Source organism: Pseudophryne corroboree, chromosome 5 (assembly GCF_028390025.1).
Source record: "Pseudophryne corroboree isolate aPseCor3 chromosome 5, aPseCor3.hap2, whole genome shotgun sequence".
Lineage (NCBI taxonomy): Eukaryota > Metazoa > Chordata > Amphibia > Anura > Myobatrachidae > Pseudophryne > Pseudophryne corroboree.
In genome coordinates this window covers 100444587-100464381 of record NC_086448.1, presented here as the reverse complement: position 1 = coordinate 100464381, position 19795 = coordinate 100444587, and the positions used below count along the sequence as shown (strand labels likewise).

The window sequence follows — 19795 nt, the reverse complement described above, 5'->3', positions numbered from 1 at the left end:
AACACTACCAGTGAAAGTGCCGGATTCGGTACTGGCACAAATTCATTCGTGGTTGCTACGGTTTGTGTGGAGAAATAAAACCCCTAGGATAGGGTTTTCTACCCTCCGCAGATCAGTACAAGAAGGGGGGAGAGGATTCCCAGATATCCGCCTTTACTATCTGGCCACCCATCTCAGCCAAGCGGTTGCATGGTTCGCCCCTACGCAGTCCATACGTTGGCTCCAGTTAGAGAGGACACTTAGCCGCACTCCTCTATCATCTCTACTCCTATCCCCTCCTAAATCTAGATCTCCCCATTTGCAACTCCACCCGGTTCTGGAATTCACCTGTCAGATCTGGGACTATTGTACACGCCATTTCCACATGCTATCAGCCCCTTCGGCGCTCACTCCATTGTGGGACAACCCTTCGTTCGTCCCAGGCCATTCCATGACCCGCTCGCACTCATGGTCGACACATAACATCCGCTTCGTTCTAGATGTATTGTCCGAAGGGGCCTGTACACCCTTACCGGAAATTGCGGCAAAATACGACTTCCCGGATGCGAACCCTTTTACATATCTACAGGTGAGACACTTTGTCTCGTCCTTAACAAGCACATCCCCATTCCAACCTCTCTCCACCCTGGAGTCCTACTGCTATTACAAACCGCTCGCCCGTGGAATCATATCCCAACTGTATTACCTTCTCCAGATAGGGGATAGGAAAACGACCCCGGCCTTTATACTCAAGTGGGAACAGGACCTTGGCCCGATACCAGATGACTATGATTGGTCAGATGTCTTTGCGGCTGCTGCGAAATCCTCGATCTCAACCCTAGTAAAGGAAAACGCATATAAAATCTTATATAGGTGGTATCTAGTCCCCTCTAGACTTCACAAAATGTTCCCCTCCTCCCAGCCATTGTGCTGGAGAGGATGCGGCGGTCATGGCTCTTTCCTCCATATATGGTGGACATGCCCTAAAATCGAGCTATTCTGGGATTCAGTCGCCCACTTGCTGAGTACAGTGCTCCAGACCCGGATATACAAAGATCCTTGGTCCTTTCTGCTAGGCCTCCCCAATGCCAATGCACCTCCGAACTCCGGTAAATTACTGACACAGATCTTGAACGCGGCTAGATGCGCAATTGCCCTAAACTGGAAAAAAAGGGAGTCCCCCCCTATACAACAGGTCATCAACAAAATATGGTTCTTCGCAAGCATGGAAAAAATCACGGCATACCTCCATAACAGATCTTTTCAGTTCCTTCAAGTATGGGAACTCTGGTTTGACTCACAGGCCCCCGCACATGGAGCTCGACCCCCCGGGAGCTCGACGGCCATACTATTATGATCCCTGTACTCTCCTAGCCCGACAAGTAGCTCAGAGGATATCCTCAACATATCCTTTTCGTGTTCCCCGAGTAGCACTTTCCATTTAGTACTAGCGCCATGCGCGTACCAACGCAAAACGGAGGCATACCAGCGGCATTTCCCTAACCCTGCCACCTCTCCTGCTACTCTATTCCCTCCCCATCTCCCCTGTCTCTTTTTCTCGCCTCTCAGGTTCTACCTCTTTAGTCTCTACCCTCCTACAGTCATAATTACGAACCTGTGTGCCGGTTCCCACCCATCTGAATAGCCTATGTCTACCCTGAGACATAACTTTTTGCTGTTTCTTTGCAATGTGGGAACCACATGTTCCTTATTTTAAGGTTATACATCTGTTATCGGTAATGTCATGTTAGACAGAACAGCCCACCCCATGTAAGGGGGAAGGCTGCAGTAATGTTTGTACCCTGTAAAGTTTATACCCTGAAAATTAAAATAAACAATTAAAAAAAAAAAAAAAAAAAGTTGCAGTAAAATGCACCCGATACCATTCGAGTTCAAACACCCTTCAAAACACGAATATTAGTAAATAAACCCCTTGGTAGGTAAGTAATCTAACTTAACCCCCTACTGCCCTACCCCTCCCTTCCCACAGCCCAACCCTAACCCCCTTCCCCACAGCCTAACCTTCCCCCCTTAGTGCCTAACCCCCCCTTCTTAGTGCCTAAACCTACCCTCCCCGTAGCCTAAACCTAATCTCCCCCCCCCATAGCCTGAACCTAACCCGATCCAGCATACTTATGATCAGGATGCTGGCAGTTCCGGCGCCAGCATTGTAATCCATGTTGGGATCCCAGCGTCGGTCTTCTGATCAGTGTCGGGATTGCGGTGTCAGTATTCCAACTGCCGGCATCCCAACATCAGTATTGTGACCGGATCCCGTCTGTGTTTTTGCTGATTTGAAGAAGACTCCACTTTTCCTAATGTTTCTGTAAATCCCCTAATTCAATTATGAGCCCTTTGTTCCCAAGTTATTCACCACCTTTACATACACCCTGGTAAATGTCATATCCCAGCTTCAGTGTCTGGTGAATGTTGCTCCCGCAGGCTGTTGGGATCTTGCTGGTTATACAAGTTAAATAATAGCATAAGGCTTTGGAGAATACATTAAGCAGGATACATTAAGCGGTTTATTTATGATGCTCCGAACAGCCCTGTTTGCTCGAGATGATATATTCCTCATTACTGAAAGGTTACTACTAGTGAAGTCTGTCACAGAGTATTGATGATGGTAGCCAAAGTAAGTGTTCCCTCTGTGCCGGCCCTTCCATGAGGGGGTGAATTTGTCAAGCATCAGACCTTCTCTTGCCTCTTGGTGAGGGCTCGACTCTTGCCAGACTTTACCTGAACATCAAGGGGACTGGTATAAACTCTTTTGAAAGAGCCCCTTGCTGCCCGGGTTTAGGCATCTGTCTTTCTTCTGCTGCCTGTTCTGGTCTTCTGTCTTTCTTCTGCTGCCTGTTCTGGTCTTCTGTCTTTCTTCTGCTGCCTGTTCTGGTCTTCTGTCTTTCTTCTGCTGCCTGTTCTGGTCTTCTGTCTTTCTTCTGCTGCCTGTTCTGGTCTTCTGTCTTTACTCTGCTGCCTGTTCTGGTCTTCTGTCTTTCTTCTGCTGCCTGTTCTGGTCTTCTGTCTTCAATGTCTCATATCTTCCCTCTCCGCTGTTGTACTGACTTTGCGCCACTAGTAGAGGCTAATTTTAACTGAAGCAAGTGGGCAGAGCCATGATGTGTCTTGCGGAGTTTGGCTCGCCAGGGCTGCTCCTGATTGGCTGCCAATACACAAGGAATTGGTTCCTCTGTCAGCGCTGAAATATGATGCCCACTCCCAGACTCCGGACAACCTGGTGGATTTTCAGAAAGTCCGGAGTTATCCTAGATGGGTGCTGTCCCCTCTGGAGCTAAGTCACCCTAGGCAAGCGCTTATGCCCAGGACCAGCCCTGAGTACACCCATACTGTAAGTCACCCACAGAGGGGGCATACACTTTTTGGGCTTAATGTCAAAATTTACATAAATTAGGTTCTTGATACCAAATAACCAAAACCACCATATGCGAACTGGATGCATATAATGTGTGAAAAATAAAAAGCATTCTATAATGCAGAAATAGACAGCCTGTAGCTATCTGCTGGCGGCTGGCAGGGTATGCTTAGAATATTGGTTCCACAGCAGCTGGTGAGTGTCAGGTTGCCAAAGCCTGGTCGCACGTCATGGTTACCCTGTAAATCCTCTGTCTACTTCATTCATAATTCTGATAGTAAATGACCAGGCTGGAACCTGCACTAACTAGTTCATGGGACAGGCACATGTCAGGCACACATAACATTCATTCCGTGTCTCTATTTCCAACTACAACCTGCTCTTACACACCCTATGGCACAAATGCTGCTTACGTCAGTATTACATTACACATAGAACAAAACATCAACAAAACAAACTTAAAAAGAACAAAACAAAAACCTAAATAAGCAATAAAAGCACAGAAATAAAACAATTACAACATTGCAGAAAACCACTGTGGAAATATCACGCGTAATAAATAAGACACCCATTCATTGCCTTAGCTAAAGCTACAAAAGGTGACTTATTAATTAATAAATGACTTGTAGGGCTAAATACTTGTACCAGCAATACTGCAACATAATATCTATCTATCTATCTATCTATCTATCTATCTATCTATCTATCTATCTATCTATCTATCTATCTGTGTCTCTTTATCTGTGTAAATCACTAATAGCTGTAATACAAAAGGTGAGAGGTAATTATATCCTATGCTGTAATAAGCTCATCCCGCACTGTACATTATAAGTAGTAACAAGTTCACTCACCGACCTGGTACAGCCAGCCAGACACAACAGCACTTATAGCACTGACTGCACCCGGCAGACATACCCTGCTCCCGGCTCTCACCGCCTCCTACAGGACACACCCTCCAATTACACCCACCCCGGCAACTCCCACAGCTCGGCTGCAACGTGGGGATGACACAACGTCTCAGCGTCACATGACGTCATTGTCAATATTGAGTCACTGTGGAAATAATGACTGCAGCTCACACACAAGTGTATATAGTAGTTATAGTGATATATGCTCCAGATCAGGCTGAAGAAACTTAAAGCTCTCCAATTGTTGTGCAACTGCAAAACTTTTTTTTAATTATTTTTTCATTTTTATTATCAGTGTCTTGTTATATAAAAGACAAGAAAGCCACTTTATTCCTTGTTTTATCTTTATTTTTGCAGTGAGACAAACAGCATTTTTGTAAAATGGTTCTCTAATTTTCGCCCTCATCAGCTGAGACAGGGCTCAGTGACAAAGAGGCTTTTGCCTGTACTAGAGATGGTCATCAAATGGTGGTGGTGATGACCCCATCGCAAAACAGCATTTAGCCATTGCAAGGCAACCATCGATTGAATTCAGAGTTGGTAGCAGTTTTTGCTAAATTAGCAAAACCTGCTAGCGAGAAAATCGCATGCTGGGGACCGCCCGGCATGTGTAATGCCGCCCAGTGATGCGATCACAATTCAATTGCGATCGCATCGCATCGCAAAAACCTAATTAGAGGCCAACCCCTGTATATGCAGCCAGGCTGCGTATACAGGTGCACCGCCACAATGTTTTTTTCCGTCACACAGTAAACGCCGGCGACGTCATTGGCCCGCCCCAAAAACGGCTTTGACACATTTGCGTTTCCTACTACGCTCCCTCCACCCCAAACCCAACTTGCCGCTCCCGAATGCCCGCCACCTGTCAATAATAATGCAATCGCATCTTTGATGCATGCACACTGTGGTCGCTGTGCCAGTGGAGACGGACGAAAATCGTCCATTTGTGATTTTTGTCCGTCTGCGTCCATCTCTGAATAGCCCCCATATTCTGCGCATATACATATGCGGTAACTTGCGCAAATCTGCTGTGCTGCGGCCACCGCTTCCGGGTGTCCACAGCTAAATTTAGGTAATACGGCTACTGGATGGGTAATGGAAGCCCATCGTATGGCTGTATTGTCTCCATCTATTTCGTAGGAACTATTTCCATTGAGCCAGGAACAGTGAAGGTTGATAACCATCAGCTTCCGATCTCCATACCTTGCATGAAGTAAGTGATTGTAGGCCACATATGGAGCGTGTATAATGCACACATGTATATACTGCTGCACCCATGTATAATGCCTACATGTATATACTGCTGCACCTGTGTATAATGCCCACATGTACATACTGCTGCACCTGTGTATAATGCCCACATGTATATACTGCTGCACCTGTGTATAATGCCCACATGTACATACTGCTGCACCTGTGTATAATGCCCACATGTACATACTGCTGCACCTGTGTATAATGCCTACATGTATATACTGCTGCACCTGTGTATAATGCCCACATGTACATACTGCTGCACCTGTGTATAATGCCCACATGTACTGTATATATACTGCTGCACCTGTGTATAATGCCCACATGTATATACTGCTGCACCTGTGTATAATGCCTACATGTATATACTGCTGCACCTGTGTATAATGCCCACATGTATATACTGCTGCACCTGTGTATAATGCCCACATGTATATACTGCTGCACCTGTGTATAATGCCTACATGTATATACTGCTGCACCTGTGTATAATGCCTACATGTATATACTGCTGCACCTGTGTATAATGCCCACATGTACATACTGCTGCACCTGTGTATAATGCCCACATGTATATACTGCTGCACCTGTGTATAATGCCTACATGTATATACTGCTGCACCTGTGTATAATGCCCACATGTACATACTGCTGCAGCTGTGTATAATGCCCACATGTATATACTGCTGCACCTGTGTATAATGCCCACATGTACATACTGCTGCACCTGTGTATAATGCCCACATGTACATACTGCTGCACTTGTGTATAATGCCCACATGTATATACTGCTGCACCTGTGTATAATGCCCACATGTACTGTATATATACTGCTGCACCTGATTATAATGCCCACATGTATATACTGCTGCACCTGTGTATAATGCCCACATGTATATACTGCTGCACCTGTGTATAATGCCCACATGTATACACTGCTGCACCTGTGTATAATGCCCACATGTATATACTGCTGCACCTGTGTATAATGCCCACATGTACTGTATATATACTGCTGCACCTGATTATTATGCCCACATGTATATACTGCTGCAACTGTGTATAATGCCCACATGTACTATATATGCTGATTCACATGATTATAATGCCAACATGTATATACTGCTGCACCTGTGTATAATGCCCACATGTACTGTATATATACTGCTGCACCTGATGTATATACTGCTGCACCTGTGTATAATGCCCACATGTACTATATATACTGCTTCACCTGATTATAATGGCCACATATATATACTGCTGCACCTGTGTATAATGCCCACATGTACCGTATATATACTGCTGCACCTGCTTATAATGCCCACATGCATATACAGCTGCACCTGTGTATAATGCCCATATGTATATACTGCTATCTTTTATTAAGAAAAAATTGCAACATACATTACATAAATATGGTAAAACTCATAAAAATAGGACATACAATATACATTGAATTGTTGCCCAATAATCCAAACCAAAAAGCAACAAAGCTTGTATAACTATACGCAATGTCAATATTGCTTAACATCTAAGCAAAAAACAACCTACTGTACTCGAACAACACATCTCATAACCATAAGCAATGAAAAGATGAATGAAGTCTTTTAGTCACATGCAAACCGCTTTAATGAAAAAAACAGAAAAAATAAAATCTACGGGAAGGTGAAGGATAGGAAGCCATAAGATGAACAAGAAAAGCACTTCTGCTACCCACTCAAGGGGGTTTCAGGTGGCGCCAGAGCCTGGACCACCCGACAGCATCCAACCTCTTCCTATCCATATCCATCATCCTCTTAACCTCGTGCAGAATATTTCCCACCACCTCCTCACAGGGGAGGACCTTCGCTCTGAGGGAATCCTGACACCGTGCACCCCATGTGTGAAACCTAACTGCTAAACTAACTATAAAAATTGTGGTTAAATCAAACCTTCTATACCCTTTGAACGCCCCATAAACCCACTCAGGGTAACTAAGCCCCGAAAGGCACGGGATGCGTAAGGCCCTTGATACCGCTCTGTAAACCTTTATATTGAAGGGACACTCAAGGAGGAAATGGTCCATTGTCTCCACCTCCCCTAGACATTCCTCACGTGGGCAGCCACGATCATTGGCACTTCGACACTTGAGGTTACCCCGCACATAAAGCCTCCCTTGGAAAGAAAGCCAGGCAATATCTCTGAACTTCAGTGGGATTCTTTGAGAATTAATCAAAGACAACCCATCTGAGCAGACACTGTCTGGGCAGTCCCTTAACGACAGCGGAGCATAAAAGTGAGTCTGCAAAATTCTTCTCTCCAACTCCCTTCTAGAGAAGTTTTTGACTTCACCCACCTCCAGCCCCCAAAGCCTCGTCATCTTCAAGCACAGTATAACGTAGATCGGGAGGTAGCCATGCCGGACTCGAAAGGTTTTTACTTGGCCACCATCCATCCATAACCTGAGGAAGGGAAACACCCAGGCCCTAAAACTCTCTACCCATCGAGGGGGAGTTCCTAGAAACAAACTCCCTAGATTCAGTTTTAAAAACGTTGTAGCAAAAAACACCACAGGGTCGATCATACTCAGCCCCCCCTGTTCCCTCGATCTGTAGGTGATCCCTCTCTTGACCAGATTCATTCTATTCCCCCATAACATCAGGAAGAATAAAGAATTCATCTTGGTCCACAAAGACTGTGGCAAGAAGCACACATAACTGACATACAGAAAAAGCGGAATCAGATAGGTTTTGCATAAGTCAACCCTCTCCCTGAGAGAAAGTTGCCACCTTCTCCAGGACTGCACCTTCCTGGTAGCATCTTCCAGCCTCTTCTCCCAATTCTGAGTGGCATAATCACCACGGCCAAATTTGATACCTAAAATTTTTATCTCTGGACTGGCGCGGGGGAGGCTATCCGGAAGGGTAAATTCATCACCTTCCTCCCCCATCCAGAAAGCTTCACACTTATCCTGATTGATTCTGGAGCACGAAGCCTCAGAGTACTCACAGATAAGATGTTCCATGCCACGTGCCTCTGCCATAGATGACAGGACCACAGTAACATCGTCTGCGTAGGCCACCACCCTCAGCGGCAACCCAGGGCCCAGCTGAACCCCTGCCACAGGACCGCTCTCAATCCTCCGCACAAAAGGATCAATTGCAAATACATATAGAAGGGGGCTAAGGGGACACCCCTGACGGACACCTGAGTCGACCGCAAAAGCAGGGCCTACCCAGCCATTGACAAGTGGGAAGCTCTCAGCCTGATTGTAAATGACACGTAGCCAATCTACCACCCTCGCTGGAAAACCATACCTCTCCAGCACAGCCCACAGGTACTGATGATTAACTCGGTCAAAAGCCTTGGACTGATCCAATGCCAGCAAATACTTGCCCCATTTTTCAGCACGACATTGCTCCACAGCCTCCAGGATGCCAAGGACAGCACTAAAGGTGCTTCGGCCTTTTACAGTGCAATGCTGAGACGGAGAAAGTAACAGCCCGGAAACTTCCATCAGCCGATTAAAAAGTACCTTTGCCAGAATCTTTCTGTCTGTATTGAGAAGAGCGATGGGGCGCCAGTTCTCAACACGCACTGGGTCCCTACCTTTAGACAATAATATGAGAGCAGAGGATCTCATAGAGGGAGGGAGTGATCCCTTACCCAGGCTTTCATTAAATACCTCCATGAGATGAGGAGCCAATATGTCTGAAAAAGCTTTAAAAAATTCAGATGTTAACCCATCTGGGCCCGGAGATTTTTTTATAGACAAACCGTCTATGGCTCTCTTGACCTCCTCCACTGTCACATCACTGCCCAAAGAGTCAAAAGAAGGATCAAGTTGCTCAAGTCCAGGTGTCTCCCTCAGAAACTGATCCATCCTCTCTCTGATGAGTGGCTGCTCAGACAAAAGGCTGGAGTAATAGGACCTGATGACTCCCAAAATACCCTCCCTGTCTTCATGAAGAGTACCCTGGTCATCAAACAGGCCCCTGACCTCCCTCAAATCAACTGATTTTCTGCAACTCTGGTAGGGATCAGGCGAGTGGTATTTTCCATAATCCCTCTCCAGAATCAAAGAAGCCAGGCGATCGTACTGATATTCCTTCATCTGAGCCTTCACCCGGGAGATTTCCCCACTATCTCCACGCTCAGAGATCAAGAAATCCAGTTTCTTTCTCAGGCTCTGGTAGATACATCTTTTTGTCAAGTTTTTCCTGGCTACCAGCCTTTGAAAAAGCCTTCGACTCCTATTTTTACACTCCTCCCACCACTCAGACCTACTCCAACCAGCCTCCAGAAGCGTTTCCTGTAGTTGAAGAAAGTCTCTAAAGGACTGTCTAACTCCCTCCTCCTTTAGGAGCTCGGAATTCAAACGCCAAAGGCCCCGCCCTTTCTGAGGGGTTTCTGAGACGTTCAAAGCAACACACAGAAAAACGTGATCGGAGAACTCTACTGGCTTTGTCTCAGGAGGCAAAGTTTTCGAGGACTCCTTAACAAAAAACCTATCTATCCTAGACCTACGACTACCACAATGATAGGTGAAACCTGTGAGGTCTGGAAAATGGCGAACGTGCACATCCACCAGACCAGCCTCTCTAACCATGCTAACTAGAAAATTGGAATCATAGCCCAGGGTCGCCTTTGTGTCCCCTCTGTCTTTTGGCCTAATGACAGTGTTAAAATCACCTCCAAAGACAATCTGCCGGGCCGTAAAAAGAAACGGTTTTATCTCCCTGAAAAGACATTTCCTGTCCCACTTTGAATGGGGCCCATAGATGTTTATTAGCCTCAGGTCATGTCCTCTCAGGTTGAAATCTAAAACCATGCACCTACCTACCTGTAAATCTATAATCCTGTGCACGTTTACCATATCAGTAAAAAGTACTGCCAACCCACTGGACGCCTCGGCCGCAAGAGACCAGAAGGAAGGCCCCCGCTTCCACTGACACTTGGCCCGATGGAGTGTGGCCAAGTCACCTACCCTGGTCTCCTGCAAAAATAAAAAGTCAACATCAACCGTGTTGAAAAAATCGAAGGCCAAGAAACGAGCACGTTCAGAAAACACGGAAGCCACATTAATGGTGGCACATCGTATAGGTTGGGGATCCATGTTTCTTGGATTATAGAGGTAGGACCCCATTCACTTTTTCTTTGCTTGTCTTTTAGAATCCTCATCCGAGGATCCTACTCTTTTACACGTAACCCCGAAGGGAAGAACATCCTCATCAGACAAAGAGATTTCTTCCACCTCCCCCTCCTCCACCCCACCAACAACTGAGACCGCAGTGTCACAGAACAGACCCTTAGATCCCTGTACAACAACACCCTCCCTAATATCACACCCCTCCCCATTTGCAACCCTGTCTGGGGGAGGATCCGGATCAGGGACTTTTGGGGCACTAATACAAGAACCGCCCCCAGGATCATCCCCACCAGAGGACGCCAAAGGAGAATAGCTAAGGCTCCCCGCCTCAAGGCTAGGAGTCTCATCCACCACCATCACCTCTCCCAGAGATTGAGGGGCCTTCCCCTCTGAACTCTGCACTACCTCAACCTTATTTAATAACGGTACCAAGGCCTGGCTTAACTCTGTCCCTGTAGGATCCCACTCTAGATCCCCCTGAGAACTATCTAAGTGCTTGGTTTTGCTCTGAACTTTACCACATCCCCCCTTTTCCTGTTTAGCTTTGACCGTAACTGCCTTCCCATCAACAGACAGATTAGAGGCCTGTTTTGGCTTTTTACTTTTAGAAGTATTCGGAACAAACACTAGCTCTTTTCCCCCAACCATGACTACCTCCCCCTCATCCTCATCATCAGCGGAGGACAAAACGTCAAACCTATTAGAGCATACAACGTCCACCCCCCTCTTTTTCAGCTTCTTCCTCCTGCCTTTACTCACTGCCTGAAAAGATGCTTCCCCCCTTTCGACCTGTACTTTCCCTACCCCGCCAGCTTCTAGTTTCCTCAACATATCCTGATGCTGTAAAGCAACCACCATGTTATCCTCATGACTGGGCCTGATTTCTAGTGCCTCCTCAACCACCCCTGCATCATGATTATGCAATGCTTTAGGGCACCGACTATAGGGATGGCCATCCGCTCCGCAGAGATTGCACCTCACCTTATTACACTCACGGGACCCATGCCCCATCTGGCCACACAAAGCACATTTAACAACCGTACAATCATTACTAAGGTGGCGAAAGTCACCACACTTGTGACAAGTTCTGGGCTGCCCAGGATAGAAGCACTGAAGCCGGTCACGGCCAATATAAGCAGCAGATGGTATGTGCTTAGTCTCAGTCCCTACCTGGTGCAGCCTCACAAAGGTCGAATAGGCACCACCCCAGACCCCCTTAGTGTAATCAAATTTCTCAAGCGGGGACAACACTGTGCAGGACCTGGACAACCAATATACGATATCCGCAGACGGTAGTGACTCATTGCGCACCAGAACAGTAATCTTTACCCTATCCTGCCTGGTGATGGTGTTGGTTTTAAAATGGCAGTACGGCTCCTTGGTCTTGTTCTTCTCCCATTGGGAGCCAAAAGCTTGCAAGCCATTCAGGGAGAGGAAGCTCAGATCAAAGTCGGGAGTTCTCACCGGATGGATGCACGCAAAAAGGTCTGCGGCCCTAAAACCCAGCGAGAATACTATATCCAAGAACTCCGACTTTGAAGGAGCCTCCCCCTCCCCTACCCATCTAAACTGAACCACATTGCGCCTTTTTATAGGCTGACCCCCACTTACCCCAAGCTGAGGACCAGTACTAGCCCAACCAGAACCCTCCAAAGTTTTGGCATATGAACCAGGTCCTGGTCTAACCACAGGAGGGATTACAGGGAGACCCTTGGGTGCCTGAACATTTACCTTCTTACTGACCTCTATACCCGCACTACCAGCCCCACCAGCCATCCTAGTTTGGTTTGCCTGGATCAAGCTTACGGCCGCTAAAGCCCTCACAGGCATATCCATATCTCCGTAAACTGTTTCTACCAGTGTAGTCTCCTCAGGGGTTAAGCTGCTCTTATCAACTGCCGGCAGTCCTTGGGCCAGTCTTTGCCCAGTTTTCAATATGGCTTCATACTCCGGAATTCCCATTGATGCAGTTAATGATGTCACTCGTGATGTCACACATGATGCGTCTTTGGCCCCGCCCCCCTCAGCCACCACAGCGACTAAGCCAGAGCCAGTCGCTGCTGGCTTACAGGGAGAGCCAGCCTCAGCATCTACCACGGCCCGCGCCGTCCCCATATCCGCAGCTTCAGAGACAAGTGCATCGGGAGCAAGTCCACAGGAAGCAGTAGCAGCCACCAGAGCTCCGGCACCCGCCGTCAACCCGGCAGCCACCATGCCCCCTGCACTGCCACCACCCAGCACTCTCTCTGGGAGAGACGCCTCCCCCTCATGGAAAACACAGGATGTCGTCATCGCAGGGTTCCCCTCGGTATCCACGGCACCAGACACAATCCCAGAAGTTTCACCTCCATCATGGCCCACGATATCCACCACTTCTTCCGCAGTCTGGCTGCCCACCTCCATGTCTTCCACTGGAACTATGAGCCCAGATGCCGCCACAGAACCCACCGGGACCGGGCTGCCATCACATCCGCATTCTTGTCCTGGTATGGACTCTAGCAGTGCTTTTTCCTTTTGCAATAGAGCCTGATCGTGCAACATTTTAATCCTCTTTTTAACTGCAGCCAAACTGTCATTCAGCTCCCAAAGTTAATCTTTCAGGGCAACTCTCTCCCATCTGCTGCTACAGTTACGCCTTCTTTTTTTATAAGTAATGCGAGAGTATATACGGTTCTGCTCCATTCTTAATTCCTCTAGACTCATATTCATGTATTTCTCACTAGAGGATGTTGAATCCTCCAGGCTGCAATCAGAAACCTCAGCATCTCCACCTGCAGCACTAACCCCCGCCCCACCACAGGCAAGTTCATTCTCCTTATCACCTCCCTGGGTTACCTCACCCAGAGAGCCGGCATCCTGTGGTTTGGGGGTCTCCAGTTGGGGATCCTGTTTCATCACCGGACCCACAATCACTGGAAACGCTGTACTGTCCAAATCCTCCAGCACCGAGGCTTCCACTGCAATCGGTAGGTCAGAATTCCCAGGGCTTCCCTCAGGCCTTGCAGCCTGGGACTCTCCATCATCCTCCTCCCCAGGAGGATCCATCCTCCCCTGGGAGGCTCCCAGGGGAAACACTGCAGGCTTTTAAGAAGAACCAGGGCCTAGGAGCTATACACTGTGCATCTGTGTAGAATGCCCACATGTATACACTGCTGTACCTGTGTATAATGCCCACATGCATATACTGCTGCACCTGTGTATAATGCCCACATGTACTGTATATACTGCTGCACCTGTGTATAATGCCCACATGTATATACTGCTGCACCTGTGTATAATGCCCACATGTATATACTGCTGCACTTGTGTCTAATGCCCACATGCATATACTGTTGCACATGTGTATAATGCCCACATGTATATACTGTTGCACCTGTGTATAATGCCCACATGCATACACCGCTGCACCTGTGTATAATGCCCACATGTACTGTATATACTGCTGCACCTGTGTATAATGCCCACATGTATATACTGCTGCACCTGTGTCTAATGCCCACATGAACCCTTTGGTTAAAAAATTGTGTGTCTGGCTCTGGTACTAGTTAGCGCCCCCTCAGCTATTTACCTCACCGCACGTCCCTGCTGATCACAGCCTACTGAGAGATGTGGAGGAGCTGCGTCCAGTGCTGGTTGGGTGTGTCCAGTGCCATGTAGGTGTGTCCAGTGCCATGTAGGTGTGTCCAGTGCCAAGTGGGTGTGACCAGTGCCTGGGTGGGTGGGACCAGTGCTCTGTGAGTTTCTATGCCCTTTACACAAGTACCAATGTTTCCCTAGATAGTCGCAAAATTGCATTATTTTGTGAGCAAAATAGAAATATAGGCCCAGATTTATCAAGCCTTGGAGAGTGATAAATCGCACAGTGATAAAGTACCAACTAATCAGCTCCTAACTGTCATTTTTCAAACACAGCCTGTCACATGGCGGTTAGGAGCTGGTTGTTTGGTACTTTATCCCCGTGCTATTTATCACTCTCCAAGGCTTGATAAATGGGGGCCATAATTTGTTGGAATAACAATTTTATTGTGATTTACATGTCAATATCACAATTATACAAATATTGAGAGGCCATCCTTAACAATACAAGGAACAATGGCGAGTGATATGAGTGTACATAGCAAAAGATAATATAAGACAGGCCTAAACCAAAGATTTGGACGAAAACAGAGGAGAGTGGACAGGCATGTCTGATTGGGTGGTAGTCATGTGACCGCCGGTCGGCTGACCGACAGTCACATGACCTCCTCCGTGAGCCCGACGGCTCTCTATCCCGATGGTCGGCATGCCGACCAACAGGGACTATTTCCACTCGTGGGTGTCCACGACACCCATAGAGTGGGAATAGAACCCGTGGCGACCGCAGGTCGCCACCGAGCCCGCAGCGTGGCGAGCGCAGCGAGCCCGCAAGGGGCTTGCTGCACTCGCCCCTCCCCGCCGGGATCCTGGCGTCGGTATGCTGCCGGGATCCCGGCGTCGGTAAGGTGACCTGCGGTCAGGAGACCGCCGGTCACCCGTACTACACCCGTCTGATTAGTTAGGATGAGACATGGGGCCTAATTCAGACCTGATCATAGCTGTGCAAAATCTACGATCAGCCACCCTGACATGCGGGGAGACGCTCAGCACAGGGCTAGTCCACCCCGCATGTCTGGCTCTGCCTCCCCCCGCACAGGTACAAAAGCAACACACGGCGGCAATTTTGTACCTGATGAGTAGCTCCCTACCAGCGCAGCTCCTGCGCGATGGCAGGGAGCTACCCAACCCTGCACAGTCCAGGCACGCCTGCGTTGCCCGGACCGCGCCCCCAAAATGGCGGCCCAACATCCGCTGGCCCGCCCCCTCCCGCCCAGCGAACGCCCGTGCCTGTCAATTAGATCGCATCTCTGGCATGCGCAGTTCAGACCTAATCACCCGCTATGCGAAAACGCACAGCAGCGATCAGGTCTGAATTAGGCCCATGGAGCGGGAAACCGCTCAAAAAATAGAACTAAAACCTTGTACATTAGTGTTATAAACGTAACAACCCAGATATACATAGGAAAAACATCAGCAGGACAGTGCAACAGTAAGGGGATGGAGGGAGATGCCTCGGAATGGAATAAGATACGTATAGAAAGAGAAAAGAGTAGAATAGAAATATAGAAAGAAAAAGAAAAAAAAAAGGGGGAAGGGGTAAAATGTAGCAAGGGGAGAGGAGGGGAAACGGAAGATAGAGGTACATTAAGTTTAAAAATATATATTTAAGTCATACTTGCCTACTCTCCCGGAATGGCCGGGAGGCTCCCGAAAATCGGGTGACCCTCCCGGCCCCCCGGAAGAGCAGGCAAGTCTCCCGATTCGTGGGGTCCCCCCTGCCCGTCCGCCCACTTAGTGTGTAAAGTGGGCAGTCCGGGCAGTTGATGACGCGATTCTTGCGGAATCGCGTCATCATAGCCACGCCCCCTGCAGTGTAATGCCGGTGATCGCGGCATTACAGAGCGGGGGGCGTGGCTTAAAAGAGGCTTCGTCATGACCCCGCCCCCGCTCCGCCCTTACTCCGCCCCCGTCCCGCCTCCGGTCCACCCCCTTCTCGACGTCACAGCCTCCCATGGCCGCCCTCTGAGCTGACCTGGCTGCTCTCTGCGGGAGAGAGCAGCCAGAATGTAGGTAAGCCTGATTTAAGATATATGATTAAACTACAACACAGGGCCTAATTCAGACCTGATCGGTCCTGTGCTGGGCGTCCCCCCGCATTTCTGTGTGGGTGTAGTATGGTATGTCGGCAACCGGGCTCCTGGCGACCAGCATACCGGCGCCGGGAGCCCGACCGCCGGCATACCGACAGCGTGGCGAGCGCAAATGAGCCACTTGCGGGCTCGGTGGCGCGCTACGCGTGCCACGCTATTTATTCTCCCTCCAGGGGGGTTGTGCACCCCCACGAGGGAGAATATGTGTCGGTATGCCGGGTGTCAGGATTCTGGCGCCGGTATACTGTGCGCCGGGATCCCAACATTCGGCAACCAGAAAACCACCCGTCTGTGTGACTGATTGCAATTGTGCTAAATTTAGCACATCTACGATTAGGTCTGAATTAGGCCCTCGGTACACCCAAGCCTGATCTATGGCTCTCCCTCAGACTTATAAAACATCATACAGAAAATGAAAAAGGGGAAGGGAACTTAGTAGCTATAGAATAAAAGGGACTCTCAGAACGTGGAAGGCTTTGAGGAGGTGTTAGGGAATTAATGGAGGCCATAATTTTAATGCTTATGATCTATGGACAATCTTGTATTCCAGCTAAGCGGCTGGTTCTCATTATGCTGTCATGATGTGGGGACCTGGGGCTGTAGTCCCACCTGTCTCATTGTTTATCTGAAGTGATACTTTGCACCAGTGGCGTGCGGTGAGGTCAGTGGCTGGGGAGGCACAAGCAGCTAACCATCCACCACTCCTTCCCCCACAAGTGCCAGCATGCCCGGACAAAAATGGCCCGCTGCCACCTGTAGTCCACCTGTAAAGAAAATATGAAAATAAAAACACCACACTATCTTTAAAAAAAAGTTTATTAGGGTCTTCACCTGGGAGGCGGCGGCCTTTAAGCTCTTTTGCATGGCCGCCGCCTTCCCCAGGGCTTCCAGTGTCTTCACCTGGTGGGCGGCGGCTGCTAAGCTCTTCTGCATAGCCGCCGCCCATCCAGGACTTCCGGCATCTTCTGCCTTCAGGAGCTCTTCTCTGCTCCTCCTCCGCTGTCGGACTAACGCGCCGTTGCCTCGCGCTGACTTATATAAGTCAGCTGGAGGGGGCGGGGCGATGACGCTCGCAGCGGCCATCTTGAATTTCAAAAATTATGCTGAGGCGCCATTTTTGAAATTGGTACCGCTCCGCTGCCAAACTCTGCACCGCCGCCCGCGCCTCCGCCGCCTCTCGCTGCCTACACCTCCGCCGCCAGCACCGACGCCCACACCTCCGCCGCGCCCACACAGGTTGAAAGCACGTCCCTGTATGAAAGCGGCACCTCCAATGGTGCCGCTTTCCCATGTATTTTCAATGGGCTTTAAATGCCCATTGCTAGGCCCCGCCTGCGCCCGCCCCCCGCTCCCATACCTTTCCCATTCTGACCGGGAGGCACCACGATCGGTGCCTCCCAAACACATTTAGGCAGGGATAATGATTAGAATAATATAAAGCAGATACTTATGACACAGAATGTGTGTCATAATTATCTTCTTTATATTATTTTAATCATTAATGACAAGGGAGGCACTGCCTCCCCTGACTGCACGTCCCTGCTTTGCACCTTTCCCAGCACACAGGACAAAGGATCCGTCTGTCCAGGTGGCAGGATATTCTCCTTGGGGTCTAAAGCTCAGCAGCAAGAAAATGCAAGTACATATCTTCCAACCAGGGCCGGTTCTCGCCCTTTTTGCGCCCCGGGCGGGTAGTATGGGCGTGGCTTCATACAGGGGGCGTGGTCAGTTACGCCCCCTGTACAGTAGTAGCGCCGCTGAAATGCTGTGCGGTGCGCGATGACGTCATCGCGCACCGCACAGTAAAGGTCCTCTCCACGAAGGGAAACTAGATGCTACGCATCTAGTTCCCTGACGCCCTTCACAGCGGGACGCAGCAAGACACAGCGGGGGGCACAGCACTGCAGTAGCGGATCTTGCCATGGTGCGGCGCCCTCCGGATGGCGCCGGCGCCCTCCGGAAGGCGGCGCCCTGGGCAAAAGTCCTGCTTGCCCATGGCAAGATCCGCTACTGCTCCCAACACGACCCTCTCCAGGAGGGACACAATGCTCTGCTTCTGGACTTTCCTCTTAATGTATGATTGCCATCACCTCTGTGGAACAATTTACTGGATTTGAAAGGTGTTTCAGCACAGGTGTGTGCAATCATAAATTAAGAGGGAAGTCCAGGAGCAGAGCATTCTGTCCCTCCTGGAGAGGGTCATGTTGGGAGGTATGCAAGTAGCGTATATTGGCACTACCAAATTCATGGATGGCATGGAGACTGGGTTACCCACCTGCATTTGCTTCTCTTGCAGTTTGCGCCATCAAGTCCCCAACACCCACCCCTTTGTACTGAATTCAGCAATGACACAGGACTACCGTCAGCTTATACAAATAAACAGCAGGAAAGCATGGGATGTAATATTAGTCAGTTGAATCTATTTGCTCAGTCATACAGTTGAGCGGTGTTCTGATGAATTTAATATGAGACAGTGACATCTAGTGGTAAGACGGCAAAACACGTAGATATCCAGTGAAAGTAAGCCATAATAAATGGGCAACATTTCTTTTTATAGAACAATTTTACTAACAGTTTACAAGAAAAGGAAAATGTAATTTGTAAGGTGACAATCACTGTTTCCTCACTGTGGCGCCTTACTCAGCTGCATACCTGGCGTAATGGTCCGGCCGACCCTGGCAGCCCTATAGCAGATAATAGGCTAACCCGATGGTTCCCAAACTTTTTAGAATCACGGCGCCATAGAGTATTCGAATTTTTTTCACAGCACCACTAGCATTAAGTTTCTTATTGAGAAATTTAGAAAAATACATATTAAATTAAGTAGATTGTGTTTATATGTCATCTTTAGGGTCAGTTATGCGGTGAGGGACAAAATTTCCTTCTGTTTGTCCACATAGCTTATGACTGTCAGCCACCAGCACTGGTTTTGCCTATTACACTGACAATAAATAATTTGAATTGGTCCTGGACCACCAACCCAGTGCACCCCTGCAAGTGCACCAAGGCCCCCCCCCCCCCAGGGTGCTGAGGCACACAGTTTAAGAACCACTGGGCTAACCCCTTTACTGGGTGTTAGCATACCTCCCAACTGTCCCGATTTTCGCAGGACAGTCCTGTTTTTTTGGGACTGGCTCGCTGTCCCACCTGCGGGCTGCAAAGTCCCGCGGTGGGGGGAGCAGTTGGGAGGCTCCTGTCCAGGGGCGCTTTAAGAGAGGAGGATGCCCGTGTTCAGCCTCCTCCGTTCGGGACCCTCTTCTCTGCCGGCAGCACTGAGAAACTGAGTACTAGAGGGCTCAAACTCTACTGCGCATGCGCAGATCTCCGGGGAAAATGGTGCGGCGGCCATTTTCCCTGAGATTTCTCTACTGCACATGCGCAGAACTCCGTGAAAATGGCCGCTGAGCCATTTTCACTATGTTTT

At 48.8% G+C, this 19795-nt stretch overlaps 1 protein-coding gene across 3 annotated transcripts in view; it reads right to left on the bottom strand.

Moving 5' to 3' along the window:
• The window catches only part of STEAP1 (STEAP family member 1), a 130866-nt gene extending 116557 nt beyond the window's left edge, over positions 1-14309 (bottom strand). Inside the window, exon 1 of one of the 3 annotated variants that reach the window (XM_063921504.1) lies at positions 14214-14309. The gene's annotated coding sequence lies outside the window, so the exon portion shown is untranslated. Of the gene's footprint in view, positions 1-4203; positions 4314-14213 lie in introns of those variants that run through there. The other 2 variants (XM_063921506.1, XM_063921505.1) reach the window with 2 other exon arrangements.
• Between the last annotated feature and the right edge of the window lie 5486 nt (positions 14310-19795).